Source organism: Ammospiza caudacuta, chromosome 8 (assembly GCF_027887145.1).
Source record: "Ammospiza caudacuta isolate bAmmCau1 chromosome 8, bAmmCau1.pri, whole genome shotgun sequence".
NCBI lineage: Eukaryota > Metazoa > Chordata > Aves > Passeriformes > Passerellidae > Ammospiza > Ammospiza caudacuta.
In genome coordinates, this window is record NC_080600.1 from 33986487 (window position 1) to 34002112 (window position 15626).

A 15626-nucleotide genomic window follows, 5' to 3' on the forward strand; every position below is an offset into this window, starting at 1 on the left:
CTGTTAACTTGCCAGACACAACACTGGTCTAACTGGAACACTGAGGCAGTTCTAAAGTTATTAATTTTTTAGGTCAACTTAGAGTTCCTACACATAACACTACTTCCTGAGGATAAGCAATGATCCCAACAAACAGCAAGGTGATAGAAAGCAAATATTCATTCCCCCTCATGACAGGGGTTAGAATGGGACAGGGACAGATACAACCAGCAAAGAAAAGGAAATGAAACAATTTAGACCAGTTACAAGTGCCAGAACTTCTCTTATAACACCCTTTGCCTAAAAACACCTTTAACATCTGTACACACAGTACAGTAAGTAATTATTTTACCTACCTAATTTAATTTTTAATTCATCAAAGTTTCATTTTAGAAGCATTTTTAAAATTAATACCATCTTTGAAGACAGTAAGTTATTTATAGCTCTAAAAGTGCAATCAGCAAGGCTGAATTTCCTGTCTTGTAAGTAAAATATTAGCTTGGACAAGAGAAAAAAAAACTCACAAGAAATGCAATTACAGCAAGTTTGTTTTCAAGACAATAAATCGTTTGTTTTGATGTTCAATTTATTTCATTATCTTGTTACTCGTACAGTTTTTAAAAATATTTTTGTTTGGCCCTATAGGAAAAAAAATTATGCTACACAGATAAACTAACAAAGTTTGACAAAGTTCTCTCGTTCCTGTCTGTGACACAATCTGGCTCAAAACATTACACTAGTAAGAAAACCAGCTAGATAGGAATTAGCAGTGGAAAGCTCACCACAGAAATCATGACAGGCATGAACAGACATGAAACATCACGCATTTTTCTTCTCTGCAATTTAGTGAGTAGGCTTGTTACTACAGTCCCCTATCAATAGCCACACATTACTAATACAATGGACCTGTATTATAGGTGTATGTGCATATAATAAACCCACAGGATCCTGCAGTGCTTATGAACTGCTCAGCAAGTTCAAAGGTTACCACAGTTGTCCAGCAAAGTACAATATAATACAAAATCAATGGAATAACAATTACTAAAACTTATTTACACATATATGTTTGCTTTCACCCTCTGAGACAAAGCAAAATGTGGTACAGCATTTGCAGTTAGAGGATCCTACATTAAGTTTAAGGTCAACAGCACACATGGAGAATGGAACAAGGCCCACACTATTTTACCTGAAGAATTATCTGACCATGTCCGACTGTCCTTGCTGCTGAGGTGCCTGCAAGTCCTTATTTTGTAACCTCATTTTCTGCTGTCACTGTGGTCCAGTCAGGAAGCGAGCTCTCACTTCTCCTCAGGCTAACCAGAGTCACATCAACATCCACAGCTATAGCTTGGAAATGCCTTGGAAAAGGAATATAACTGAGCTCTGTATCAGGGAAGAACTAAATAAATTGAATGGGAACTCAACACTTCATTGTCATCTGAGGTGAACTCGATAAAAGCACAATTTCAGGTAAAGTGAAGGAGTAATGCTTCTGCTGGCTGAGTTTAGAAGCATAAGAAAACACACATGAAACTGACTTTTACTCTGCACAAAATGGGATTATTTCATCAATAAGTACCCCAGTGCCGAAGTTCAGGCTGACTTTAGCATAAAACTTGAGCAAAATTCCCCAAGTAGAGCCTTGGTCCCACAGGCCGGGGCTGAGGTAAAATGGCGGGAAGTGCTTTGAAGGCGGGAGGTCAGGCCTGCACAGCCACGCTCCTGCCCCCTCACCATGAGGGGATTCCCTCCTGGATACCCCCTGCCATCCCACAGACACACCTTTAGGCACATCCCTGAGCAGGGCTGAGGGAGGGAATGCAAATCCTGCCCCTCCCTTGGGAATGCTGCAGCTTGAGACTTCCCAAACCCACGGCCTCTTCCATTCAAATGTGTTCACTCTACTCACAAGCACAGGCACTTTCACAGCAACATGAAAAACTGCTGTGCTGCAAAGGAACAGGAAAATGAGTAGGAAGAAGAAAGGGAAATGTAGGAGAAAATAAAACAAACCTTCTTTCACCACTCCCCTGTCTGTGAGAAAGAGGCAGCCAGAAGACTCACAAGCCAAGATCCCTTCTTGAAAAACCTGCAGGATACATGCTCAGATATTTGCCTGCCTCTTTATATAAAGTTCAGTTAGCACTAAATGCCTCCAGCTGGTTTCAAGTTACAGCCAGGGGAAGTAGTACCATAAAATTCCTCATAGCCACCCAAACCATTACTCTTGTATTTTTTTTCATGTGGGGTCATCACACCCCCTCTGGAAAGCTTAGAGGTGTGATACCACTGCAGGCCTCTTCAGAGAGAGCCTGACAATGGTGTATTATGAGGCTTGTTGTAACATCCTTTCAAAATTCTTAAGGTCCAGTGGTTTAGAGAAGAGGGTCTTTTGTGTCTGCTGTCAGTTCCAGGAAGCTCCTGTCACTGGCATGGAGACTGCATATGGAAAAGAGCTGCTAAATAGACCAGTTAAAAGAATATAGGCCCAGTCTTGCTCCCACGTCACTGAAAGCCATGAATGCTGCAACTCTGTTGAGGTCAGAGGAACTGCACTGCTGTGATGCTGGGGGTGAGACACCAGCTGTTGTTTCCAAGCCAGGGCTCCCTCTGTGATGTTCTCTCAGGCCCTGCCCATGATACACCCCCGAGGCCACCAGGACCACAATGTCAGCTCTGAAACAGCAGCAGCAGCCTGTGCCACACAGCCTAACCCACAACAGCTCTGCTGTAAACTCACACTGCACAGAACTGAAGAGGTTTCTCACCTCCAAAACCAGGCTGGACTTAAACTAGTGATGTGTCGGTAACGCTTTCAGACATAAAGTACTGACATAATATCCTCTTCACCAAAGGAAAGGAAAGCTTATGATCCTAAAAGGTCTGAGGTAAATAGCCTAAATAAAGCAGCCCATTCTTGACAAATTTCCCTTTCCTGCGTATTTTAAACACAGCTTGCTTATTGCTTTTGGTTTGTAACTTTCCTTTTGATACAATCAACAGTGTAAGAACATACAGTGTATGTCTAACCTGGACTCTGTGAGTGCTTCTTACAGAACATGGCCACATACTTTATTCTTTTCGCCCAGTCAGACTTAATTTTTGTCCAGAAGAGACGGTCAGTATTTTGGTTCTGAGGGGTTTTTTAATTTTTTTAATAATTACATTGATTCCAATTACACGACATAAAACATGTGAATGAAAAAAACCCTTTACTTCAGTATTTAAAAAACTGCTTGTACTATTATAAATAATTAATGGAATGATACATGTCTTCCATTAGGAGACAAGCAACTTCCTAATAAGCAACACTGCCAAAAATATTAGGGAACTACATGCATTTTATAATAGGGTATTAGAGCAGACATCCTGGTGATTATTTGCACTGCTAATTCACGTAGTAAATTAAATTGTGACTGTCATTTAGAAGACATGGAAAATCTCACACCCCTGTCTCACCTTGTCTGCCTATTGTTTTGCACCGGAAATGTTCATCAGTTTATAGAATTTAGAGAAAGCAACATCACCTTGAAATCAAGTGCAACAATGCCCTGCTCGGAATACAGAGCTGGGAGCTCTAGTGCCTCTGGCCCATGCTGCCTGCAAAGCACAGCTCTCAGAGGCCTCTGCAGCAAACAGGAAATTTGCAGTACTTCCAGGCAGATAAGAAAAGCTAAAACTGGGATCCTTTCATTATTTGGAATATCTCAGAGTGCCTGTGCCATACTGTGTCTCCCAAATCCTCTTTGTAAGAGTATTTGCAACTTGGTCCTTGCTCTCCCCATTACTCACTCATCCTTTAACATTTTGCTGAGGCTAACAATCAGGATAGTGATTTTTGCTGCTTAGCAGTGGTTCCCACTGAAAGCTGGATTACACTGGTTTAAACAGTATATAAAAGGTCTCTGGGTGAAACTACAGGGTTGGTGATCAGATTATCCTTCACTACACAGTTCCAGGATCCTTTTTGGATACATTTCTTTTGTTCAGATATCATCCTGCCACTCTGCAAATACCTCCAATCACAGGATTGCTGAAGAATAACAGAAAAAAAGCAGTAAAACAACAACTCGGAATAATGATTTTAACCTGCTGTGCAATAATTAAAAATAAACTGCATTGAGTGGGTAAAACAGCACAAGCCATCACTCACTTTCCTCAGCCAGGATGTCTGTGGGCAGTTTATCACATTTCACAAGACGCAGCAGCGTTGCACAGGACTGGCAAATAGAGCAAGTAATTTCTTCTCCCACAGGTTACATATTCTACTTTCATACAGAATGTGTGGTTTGTTTGAACCATTTTCTGATGAAGAAAATAACTGAAAACATCCCTCTGTGACAATTCTGTATCCTGTGACACACTGGCTGCATCACAAGCCCTAAAAATACCTTTGGTACCATGGAACCTATGCATACAAAACAGCACTTCAGTCTGAAGAATTAATATGCTGTCAGCTGGTCGTGTTTTTGGCAAGTGAGTGAATTTAATCCAATTACAGCAAAGGTGATGAGGTCAAGCTGACTCCCAGTAAAGAATCACCAGAAAGACTATCCTCAAAACAGAAGACACTGCAGCTTGCTAGACATGCTGTAGTGAAGTTTAGCAATGCTCAGACTTGTTACAACAAAGGTAAGTGCCAAGAAACTGCTTAGTGCCAGCAAACAGAAGAGGAAAGGGATTCAGCAAGAACACACGTTGTAAAGCACACTGTAATCCTAAGCACTTAATTGCCTTTGGCAAGAGCTGCATCCCATTGCTCTCTCAGAAGTCGTTTTATCTGCAACTTGATGCTCACAGCTACAGGGATGAATGGAGTGGGGGAGGAGAAGGAACTGGGGGAGCTAGTGAGAGAACTACAGTTACCAGTCTGTCTTTGATGAACTACTAAAGCAAAATATAAAAATTACTGGTATGTGCAAAGCCTGATCTGCATATCCAATGACTCTCAGAGAAGCAAATGAAACTAACCCTCCTCCAGGCCCTTTAAATCACCTACAGAGGCTGACAAATTAGTTGCAGAGCTACACACCTGTGTTTATACTTTACATTTACATATGTCTAGCCTCACATTCAGTCATTCTCACTGAACCCATTTAGGTCAGTGAATTTGAAGGTGTAGCCAAAGTTTGTTTCTTTTCCCTGCTTATAATGCAGCATTCACAAATATTTTACAATATGTTAACCCAAACTCATTGTTCCCACATAAATGGAAGACTTAAAAGTAAATAATGCACCAAGCCTCTTTAATTAAATAAGGAGTTTGGGGGAGGAGTTTCTGCAGACCCTTTTAAATCTTAAAGCCTGCCAACTGGATGAACAAAAGGTAGATTAGGCTCACATGATAAATCCCAGCAAACCTGAAAAGCCTTTGTTAATAAGTCACTAAGGGAATTTTTCTTTTTCCCCTAGAATTTCTGCTCACCAGAAGCGAGAGTTAAGATTATTCAAGCAGGTTTGGTTTCCAGCAGCATTAAATGGGTATATGCCTCATGGAGCTCTAATCTCCTCATTTCTATAGAGCTCAATTCCCCTTTCATTCCTACTAAAGCAGAACCAGTTATTCCTAGCTTTTATAGAAGGAGCAGCTGCTGAAAGGTCAGAGGCAAAAAAAGTTTATGAAATTAGTTAAGATTCCCACAAAAACTAAACTGGAATTCTAGATCAGCTTTAATAGCAACAACAACAGGAATATAAATGTATTTTCATTTCACTTTGGCATTTCTTTCATGTAGCAGGTTGCTAATGAGCCTTTTAAGTTTCCATTCATAAGTTAGTGTTCAGTAGCTTGTTCACAGAGCCAAATGACATGTTAGTCTGGCAATTAGTTTACTCTTCTGTCTGTAGAGAGGCTTAATGAAAACATTATTAGACTCAGACCTTGCTCTAGCACACTCCATAGACCCTGTACAATTACTCAGAAAAAACACAGATTTCAGCAAAACTCATACGGTAAAAGACACAGATTTTAGTAAAACCCAGACAACGTGGATGGCATTTAAAGCTGTGCTAAATTTAAAAAAAACTCCAAAGTCCATTCTACCTGGAACCATCTGGCCTCACTGATGAATCCTTTTCAGCACTATAGATTAATCATATCTTCTCTGCATCCAGTGCTGAAATCCAAACAACATATGTAGCCCTAATGTACATCATGGAAGCATTGCCATCAGTGGGATGAAGGCAGCTGTACAAAGCTCGCTAAGATCCTGTTTGGTGCAGTGGATGCCACAGGAAAAGTTTAGAAAGTCTACTGCAACAGGTGCAGCAAGGTGTTTCCAGAGCCATGACAGAAAGGATCACCTCATCTTCCATGGGAGGTCATAAAAAACCAGAGTAATTTAGCATCAAAGAGAGAAGAGTGTGTAATCAGCAAAGGGAAGAAAAAAATTACCTTCCTTACTCCTAACTCATACCTGTGGAATAAAGTTTGGAAAAGCTATTGAGCACAGCTCTAAACACAGCAAACAACCACAGCATGTTTTATTATGTACTTGACAAGTTTATGAATGAAAGGAGATGAGTCTGTCTGCAAAACCAGGATCACTTCCAGCCCATGCTCAGACCTGAATTCAAACTACCCAGAAGAGTCCAACAACCACAGACTGTGGCTACCAATTCTCCAGAGTCTAACCAGAAACTTCAGCCACCTCCTTACATGGCTCTCAAAGAGAGCTTCTGAGCACATTTCTGGATTTAGACATCCACAGCATTAAGGCACAGCATTTGGAGAAGTTCTGAACTCTATTTACATCTGCATTTTGTTTTAGGAGGACTCTGAAAGTAATTTGTAGCTGCTGGTTTATAGTGTTTCTAAGTACAGTGTATTTGGCCTGTGTAAGGATATTGGTATGGCTTTTGATTAACTGTAAAAGTCGGATCATCGCCCAGAGGAAGTCCTAATGAACTTAACGGAGCCAGGGAGAACAGAGAACACGAAACAGACCAAAAACTGGTGAAAAATTACACGTCTCTTACATTTAACCTAAGCCAATGGCAATACGTAATCTCAGCTTATTTCAGACTTTATAATTCCCTTCCAGCATTATACAAGCAAACCAACAGAACTTCACTGAATGATTTCCTTCATTCTCCTTTGCACCAAGCAGCAGGGCAACTAAAGCTATGGACACATATGCTGTGCTTGCAACAGAAGAGTATCTGATTTATAACTTTCTTTGCAGCAGACCTTTTAAGACTTCCCTACATGACCAATAAAAATGGGGTCAGTGCCATTAACTGGTGTGAGCCTCCCACGTTTATATAAAATTCTAGTTGTGATGTTTATTAAACCAGGCATTTCCTTTCTGCTTATGTCCATCTAAAAAGGTTAAATGCCAGTAATAGATCACACACCAGCACAGGACATCCTGCCTATCATTCTAGTGGCTGGTCCTCTGTAGCAGTCCTCCTGCTACACCCAACAAAATCACTCCAGTTACTTCTGAAGTTAAAACATTTCTCCTGTAGCATTCATTTGTAAAAGGCTAAGGATGGGTGTAACGTTAGTGTACTATGAAAATGTGTTGTCATGAGCATTTTGTTACAAACTGCAGAGCACACAGCAACCAGCTACAGAAGAACAGTATCACTTAAGGAAACAGAAAATACTGGATATGTGCCAGATGAAAATTAAATATTCGGTTATTAGTAAATATAATTTTGGTATAAAACCAGAAAGCTCCTAAAATGCTCTCCTAGAACCTAGTTCCAGAAACATCTCAGCAAATACATTGTTGCACAGGAAGACACATATCATATTCTGCAAAAAACAATGCAAGTCATTAGCAGAATAAAATGAAATAAAGATGTGTGCAGGAAGTAGCAGGAGAAAGATAGTTATCCTCTTAGACATTTAAAATGAGAGAGAAATTACTATTTCTCTTACAGCTCCACTGACAGAAATGCCATTTCCAGCACTCCAGAGAGAGGCAGCATAATTTTGTAGAGTCCTAGTGGGGAACACACCTTCTGCATGTCATGTAACTCCACACTCACACCGCCCTCCCCTCCAAATGCTTGGAAACCCCTTAGAAGAAGGGTGTGGAATCAGGTATTTGCACTTATCCTCTCAGCCATTCCCTTTGTATGGAGAATAATGCAGCCTTCAAAACACTTTTGATTCCACTTCCCGACTCTAGGAGTATTCCTGTGGATTTACTTAGCAGAAGACAAGACTAGGGCAAAAAGTGTCTTTAAAGTGCAAGAGGAGGGAAGGATCCCCTGTCTTTTCATCCCTGGTCTCCAGCCCTTGCTAGTCTACCATGCCACTCCCTTCCAGCCTGAGTGCAGGGAGCAGTGCCAGGCCAGAGTCCAGATGTGCATGTACAGGAAAGAGGATTAAAAGGCAAAGAATCCCCAAAAACATATTGCTCCATAGCGTGAAGGCAGCCTGCAGAGAAGTGATTTCACTGCCTCTGCCAAGTTAATGATTTTAAACATTCATCTCCATCCCCCATCCTCATACAGGATGTTTAAGTGGTGTCACCAGGATTTATCCTTCTCTGAGACTAAGCATGTTGTGCAACATGATACAAATTACTTTGAAAACAGCAGAAGTTAAAAAAAAATAAAATCCCAGTACATGCATTTTGTCTGAAACATTAAAGATGTAGATGTGTAGTGAAGGAATGTTGCTACATGTGCCTCCACATATGTATCTCTATATTTGAAAGGCTCAGGAGGCCAAGAGAGAGCCAGAGAGATTATCCTTACAGCCGAGCCTATAAATGCTTCATCTTAGAAATCCTTTGCTACTTGCCAGTAGAGAAAAATAAAACTGTAAAAAATCATACATAAAAGATGACAAGTACTTACTACCAGGTTTGCTTGCTCTGGGATTAACGCACTCCAGGAGGGGAGCCGTAGGTGAGCCCTCCTCCCTGCCGGAGTCCAGCTGCCGCTCTCGCCGGGGAAGGGACGGGAGCTGGGCTGAGCCTCCCGCCGGAATCCCGCGGCTCCGGTGCTCCAAGCCCGGCATGTGCGCGCAGCCCGCGCCGCTGGGCTGGCTCGCTGCAGCGCCGCTACCTCGCCTCTCCGGAGAAGCAGGTTTCCCTCTTCTCCTCCTCCTCCTCCTTCTCCGCCTACTTCACCTCCCCCCGCGGAGGATGCCGCGGTACCCCCCGCCCGTGCCCGCCCCCGGGCTTCCCTCCGCGTCCCGGGGCGCAGTGGGCAGGGAGAGCCCCACGCTCCGGAGCCGCCTCGCCCCGAGCTGCCCAGCCCTGGATCTGCTGCTCCGGCCGCAGCCCACCTGCTGCTCTGCTCTGCTCGGCCGGGCTGGGCCGGGCTGGGCAGCGGGGGAAGCGCGGAGCCCGCAGGGGAAGCGGTGCCCAGGGCGATACTGCTGCGGTGGGAGCGGCTGCCCTTCGCTCCTTCCCGGCGGCGGCTCCCAAGGCAGCGGCCGGGGGTCCAGGGGGAGCCCCGGGTGCGCCAGGGCCAGCGAAGGGAGGGGCACGGCCAGGCCAGCCCAGCCCAGCCCAGCTCGGCTCCTGTGGAGCGCGGCTCGCCCAGGTGGGGCGGCTGCGGATGGAGGGTGCCCAGACCTGGCTGCGAGGTGTGTGAGGAGTTTGTCGGGATGCACATGGGTGCCGTAAGAGCTGTGCGCTGCAGAGTCTCTGGGGGTGTGAGAGTTATAGACCTTGTGTCTATGGGGTGCATGTATGGGAAGTGTAGAGGAATGTGCTTATGGACTCTCATGGGATGGGAATGAAATACACATGGGAGAGCTGTGTGTGTTCTGGAGGAACTGCACAGCTTGCATATAGGGGAGAGCACAGAAGATGTATGTGAAGGTTTGCATGGGGCTGGGATAGGATGCCCGAGGGGTGTGTATGGGGAGTGTAGGGGTGTGTGTGGAGCTGCAGCCCTGCCATGCAGTGTCCCAATGCCAGCCACTGGGCATTCTCTCAGGCACACGGGGGCCTCAGGGCTGTCCCTGCCTCCCCCACCCCATGGGCCTGCCTAGGGCCCCTGCTCTGGCACATCTGCCTAGGGACATCCAAATCTGGGGCAAGGGATTTCTTTTAATAAACCATTTACAGGTAATTGTGTTAAGTACTAAAGTAGTGTAGAAAGACGAGCAAATGCGAGATGGGGACAAATTGAATCCTCTTCAACAATAAGATCTTAGAACTGCTGTTTTATAATGTGGAGACCCAGAAGGGGAAAGGTAGTATAATCACATACATTGAGAACTTGAAGCCTTTCCACTCTGATATTTTAACGTTTTCATTTGCACATTTAAAAAATCCAATCAAATGCCTATTTGAAATGGTCTTATAGCCAGATCATAAACACACATGGGGAAAGACATACAAAAAGCCCAGGTCTGTGGATTAAGCTTTCCTTTTCTGTCCTCTAATGTTCTTCTGTGCTGCAGATTGCTGCTAGGTGTGTTAATGCAGGGTTCTGAACTGCTACAGAAAAAGTACAAGCCGTAGAAAACCTGTCTCCTCACCAGGCACCAAGATACTTTTAAGGATGATGGAGCAAACCACAGCCCAGGATACAATTCTTTCTCTTCCCTTACTGTTTCATCCTAACAGCCATCAACTCAGAAAAATGGGACCAAGATAAGCAAGTCACAGCAAAGCTGTTCTTGCCTGCTGTGATGCCAAGAGTTTTATATTTGCAGAGACCTCAGTGTTTTCCATTTTGTTTCTGAGGTGAATTTTTCTGCCATTGATAGAGCATGTGTCCTGCAACCCTAGTAGGCTGTTCATGGTGGCAGTGCAGGATGCTGCCTTTTCCTGGTGCATCATTCCTGATGTTCTGTGAAGAATGAAAGCAGTTACCAGCATGAGTCCGTGAAAAGTTACAGCCATTGCTTTTGACTTTTTCAGGTGCAGTACAAAGGGAGTGCACTGAGGGAAATTGCTGCTAACTCTTCAGGAGGAGGCAGTGTTAGTTTTCTTTTTCTTAATTCCTTTAGGAGAACAAGATGCTTTTGCTGTTTTAAAGGCTCTGGGACTTTGAAAATAGGTTAATAGAGACTTACTTATTTATTTGCTTATTTTTATTTTGACCAGAATCACTGAGAAGGGAATCTTTTCTTTAGGAAAACTTTTCTTTAGGAAAACTTTTCTTTAGGAAAAGTTATTTTATTGTCAGAGGTTCTGAGTACCTCAGTCCTCACTTGCTCCGTTAAACCTCTCTCTCTGCTGGTTACATCCAGCCAGACTGATACTCCTGGGCTTTTCCCTTCTCACTGCATGGTTTTGGCAAATTCTGGATTGCCAAATGTTTTTCTCTTCACCCCAAATCCATCCCTGATCTTTGCTGACGTGCATGACTGTCTGTCCATAGTGGATTTCAGATGGCAGTGCATGCACACACAGTTCCACAGCACATGAGCTGTTAAAAGCAAGATGCTTGTTGTATGAACACTTGTTTTCTGTAGATAAATGATTATTTGGCATTAGAATACAGAAAGTACACGAAAACCAAAGAGTAACACAGAGCCAGGGACAAGCTTGCTTTGACCTTCTCGGTGGTCTGACTGAAGACTCTACTGCCAACACCTTCTTGGAAAGAGTTTTCTTCTCAACATATTTTAACTGTTAAGAAGATGCTGCTCTGCATCATGGTTATGCTTTTCTGTGCTGATTTCTAGCCTAGACTTCATGAAACCTTTTTCTTGTAAACATTCTCATGTCTTACCAGTTGGGAATCGCTGCTCTAGACAATCTTTGTAATAGCATCACTGTCTCTGCTTTCAATTTAAAATGATTGCTCAGGCCTTAAACACTCACAAAGAACAAGGCCCAGTGTTGCCAGTGAACCCACATCTGCCTTCAGCTGAGAGGGAGGAGTAGGAGACACTTGAATCGTGATGAAAGCCACTGAGCTCCATAAGGAGAGCAGACGGTGCCCCTGCTGGGTTTCAAGGGATTGACTCATTTTCAGCAGAGCTCATCTTTTTTCCTGTTTTGTTTTGCTGGGCTTTTTTGGGGGTTTGCTTTGTTGGGTTTTTTAATTGCACAAGTCAGATCAAGAAGAAAAAGAAAAAAAAAAAAAACAAGTGAGGGATCTCCCATCCTAGCACAAACCAGAATGACATAACACTTAAAGTCCAAACACAGTTCATCCCCAGAGTCCTTTTGGGACCATTTGTCTTCTAGCTGGGCCTTTGTCCTCAGAGCCCTCTAGGATGCTGGAAGTCAATAGTTCCACTTCTTTGGAGGCTGATCTTAAATCTGATCAAGCTCAAGATAATGAAAGTTCAGATATGACATTTAATGAATGCTGCTGGCTACAGTAATCCTGTGCATTCTGAACTGGCTGCTTGAGGGTTGTTTTTTAATTGTAAACATCCTCCATGCAGCTGCTCCAGGGACGTGTTTAGGAAACAGCGGCTGGCTGTGTTTAAAAGATTTCAACTCATCTTGACCTACATTTAGATTTTTGTAGCTTACAAGCCACGGACTGTAACCAACAAAGCCCTCAGAGAGCTTATATAGCTTCTGTAGGGCAGGGCACAGGAAACGAGTGAAGGATGAAGTTACCCAGCTGAAGTGTTAGGAAAAGTGAGTTACTGAAGCTGAACTACGGGGTTCAGATGATTATCAGGTGATTAGGAGAACAAGGAGCAGCACTGCATAGAGGGAGTAAAGATAACCTCTCCTTTTGCCTTCTGCTTTCTTCCCCATTCATTCTTTCGGTGGAAATCTTTCTGTAAAATCCTTTAGGCTCCTTTCAGGATAAAGTTCAGGAGGTACCTAAACACCATTGTATTTTGATATGTGCTGCCTTCTCACTTACAGTTCTGCTCCAGAAGTTGCTCAAGTTTAGGGCTTGTTTCTGATATGACCCCTAATTAAGCAGGGAAAGTGCTAGAATAAGATACTTGGGAATTAACTTTATTGGAAAGGAGCACATTTGTCCATTTCCCAGAGCCCATTCTTTCTTTTATTTCTGACACAGGAGCTTGTAATGCTTTTTTTCAGAATGTAAGCACACATTTTAAAAGCAATGCAGTTTCTAGCCTCTTGAGATTAGAAGATAATCTTCTAAAAAGTGAGCCTCTATAATATCTTCCCAAATCTGCAGCAGACTAAATTATCATCCTCATCCTGCTTATGTCTTTGCTGATTGTGAACATAGAAAGCATTAAAAGCTTGTGAGTTTCATGCTGCAAATGGAGATTGAGTATGTAAGGAAGGAGGAAACCAAGAGGGCAGACATTATAGTAGCAGTACTAACACTGACATACAACATTTAGGCCAGCATCAGTTTACTCAGTTCAGGAGAAAGAAAACTTGGTTAGATGTGCCAGCAAAAGACCACACAGGTAGTTCATGCCTATCTGGTGACTTGTGCAGGTATCTGAGCCTTTATACTTCTATGTTTGATGGAAAGAGGTGACAGGGCTGTAAGCCTTTGGCTGCTGGGGAAATTTCAGATTTGGAAACTCAGCAGCTGTTTTATCATCTTGTATTTAGAGGCTGGAACAAGATAAGCTAGTGGATAAACAATGAAGATCTAGCAATTTGATTGATTTTAATAGCACAACTAAATTGCACAACTTGTGTTTCAAACTAATAGACTGTTCAGACTAGCAGACCAAATATTTGGTTGAACTACAAATATCCTGCATCTTCATTTTTCTAAAGCCACAGGTGGTGGCAGAGAACTTCAGCTTTCATAAATTACAGCATCCAAAACAGTAACTACTTCTGACTGTTGCTGAGTGAAATCCATCAGCAGGGTCCTGTTGGTTTTCATGTCATACATAAAGGGAGAGGCTCCTCAGAGCTGTGCAAATGGACACAGAGAAACACATTGACCCTGTAAATCTGTCATAGAGTCACAGAACATCCTGAACTGGAAGAGACCTACAGGTCTTCAAAGTCCAGCTCCTGGCCCTGCCCAGGACACCTCAAGAATCTCACCATGAGCCTGAGAGCACTGTCCAAACACTTCTTTAGCTGGTGCTGTGACCACTGCCCTGGGGAGCCTGTTCTGGTGCCCAGCCACCCTCTGGGTGAAGAACCTTTTCCTAATGTGCAACACAAATCTTCTTTGGGTTTTTTGTAAAGATAATCAACAGAAGAAAAATCTTCCCCCTGTGCACAGTGCAGTTAGCTGTGTCCTTTTTCATGAAATGGGAACAGTGAATGGGGAAGACACAGCTTTGTGTCCTAGAGCTGTCACTTCAGCAGAGCTAAACTCAAAGGGAATTTGAGATGCATCAGAGGCTGGGAAAATTTAGCAAATATGCCTATTACTGTTTCTACCAAAGTACAGTTATATTCTTCTCAATAATCTACAGTGGAGAGCTTCCATTACATCTGGAGTTAGTACCCATTGCTATGCATACAGAGACCAGCCAAGCCAGCTACAGAGTATAATTTACTTTTATTACAACCTTCAGTCTCTAATCTGAATTTCTAGGCTAAAGAAAGAAGCACTGGTCATGGCTACATGGCTACAGCATAATTACAGAGATGTACAGTATTCGTATTTTATTGCTGTTTTGTTTTTTTCTTTTTTTTTTCTCTTTTCAATGCAAAGCTAAAGAATGCAAATACCCCAACCCTTGAGAATGAAAGTGAAGAACAGTGTGATAGAAACAATGTCTGGCAAGTGTTATATAACACGTATTTGTTGCCTTCAAGAAGTAAACATGATAAATTTGGAGATATATTTGAAGTTTTCCTAATTCATGGCAAGAAAATTGTTAGTTGGCAAAGCTCAGATTAGGTAACTTCAACAGTTATGGGAGAGTAATGTAGCATTTGTAATTAAAAGCTTTTGCCAGGAAATCCTGTTCAGTTATCAACCAATACACAAACAGTAAAAATGCAAGAAGATATAGTTACCTGTGAATGCAGCACATACCTGACCATGCTCCAGTGCACATTTGGAATTTCCAACCTCCCACAGCAGGAGTTTCACACAAGTAGTTCACTATCTATATTTTGGAAGGCAACCCCGGTTGCGCTGCAGATATACCCAGGCTTTGGGATTTATGGCCAGATGTCTATTGCAGAGCAGGTGAAAATATGCAACTTACTGAGGGGAATGCTCCCCTCCAGGAGGGGAATGCAGGATTTCCCAGGCACTACCAAAACAGCTGTATTTGCACATCACTCATCTATGGCACATGTACCTGAAGATACCATGTAGATGTAACTAGTAGAGTTGCAGATATAGGGAGAGAGAAAATGAATACTTGTCCCCTTCATTTTTTTTCCCCTGAAAGAGGAAAACATTCATTTTTACCAAATTTAATGAGAGAAACCAATCTGTCTTTATTTGTGCCCTAGCTGAAAGTATTGTCAGCAAATTCCATCTGGACTAAAAGCTTTAAGTCCCTGTGGTGGTGTCAGATTTCTCAGACTTTAAGTTAAAAATGACTTTGAGCAGATTAACTAGCTGGGACTTGAAGATAAAGCTGGCTTCTCTTAAAGAAATGTGTTTTACACACTGCTAAGTGTGCTCGGTTCCTCTTTTATTCAAAGGAAGTAAAGGAGTTTTGTGAAAAGAGCCTTCAATAGGGTCTTTTCCTTTTAAAACTGTGGAAGAGTTCCAGCCAGTCTGTAGCACTGGCTTGAACTTTGTTTTTCTCCAAAGCAAGAACCCTTTATTTTTCAGTGGCTTCTACATTTTTTCCTCCTTCTTTTGTAAAATGTGCCAGTGAAGTCAAG

The 15626-nt window shown here is 42.7% G+C and overlaps 1 protein-coding gene across 1 annotated transcript in view; it reads right to left on the minus strand.

Annotated features, from left to right (window-relative positions):
- MYLK (myosin light chain kinase) overlaps nucleotides 1-8913 on the minus strand; it is a 195354-nt gene extending 186441 nt beyond the window's left edge. Inside the window, exon 1 of the mRNA XM_058809539.1 lies at nucleotides 8797-8913. The gene's annotated coding sequence lies outside the window, so the exon portion shown is untranslated. The remainder of the gene's footprint in view (nucleotides 1-8796) is intronic.
- Between the last annotated feature and the right edge of the window lie 6713 nt (nucleotides 8914-15626).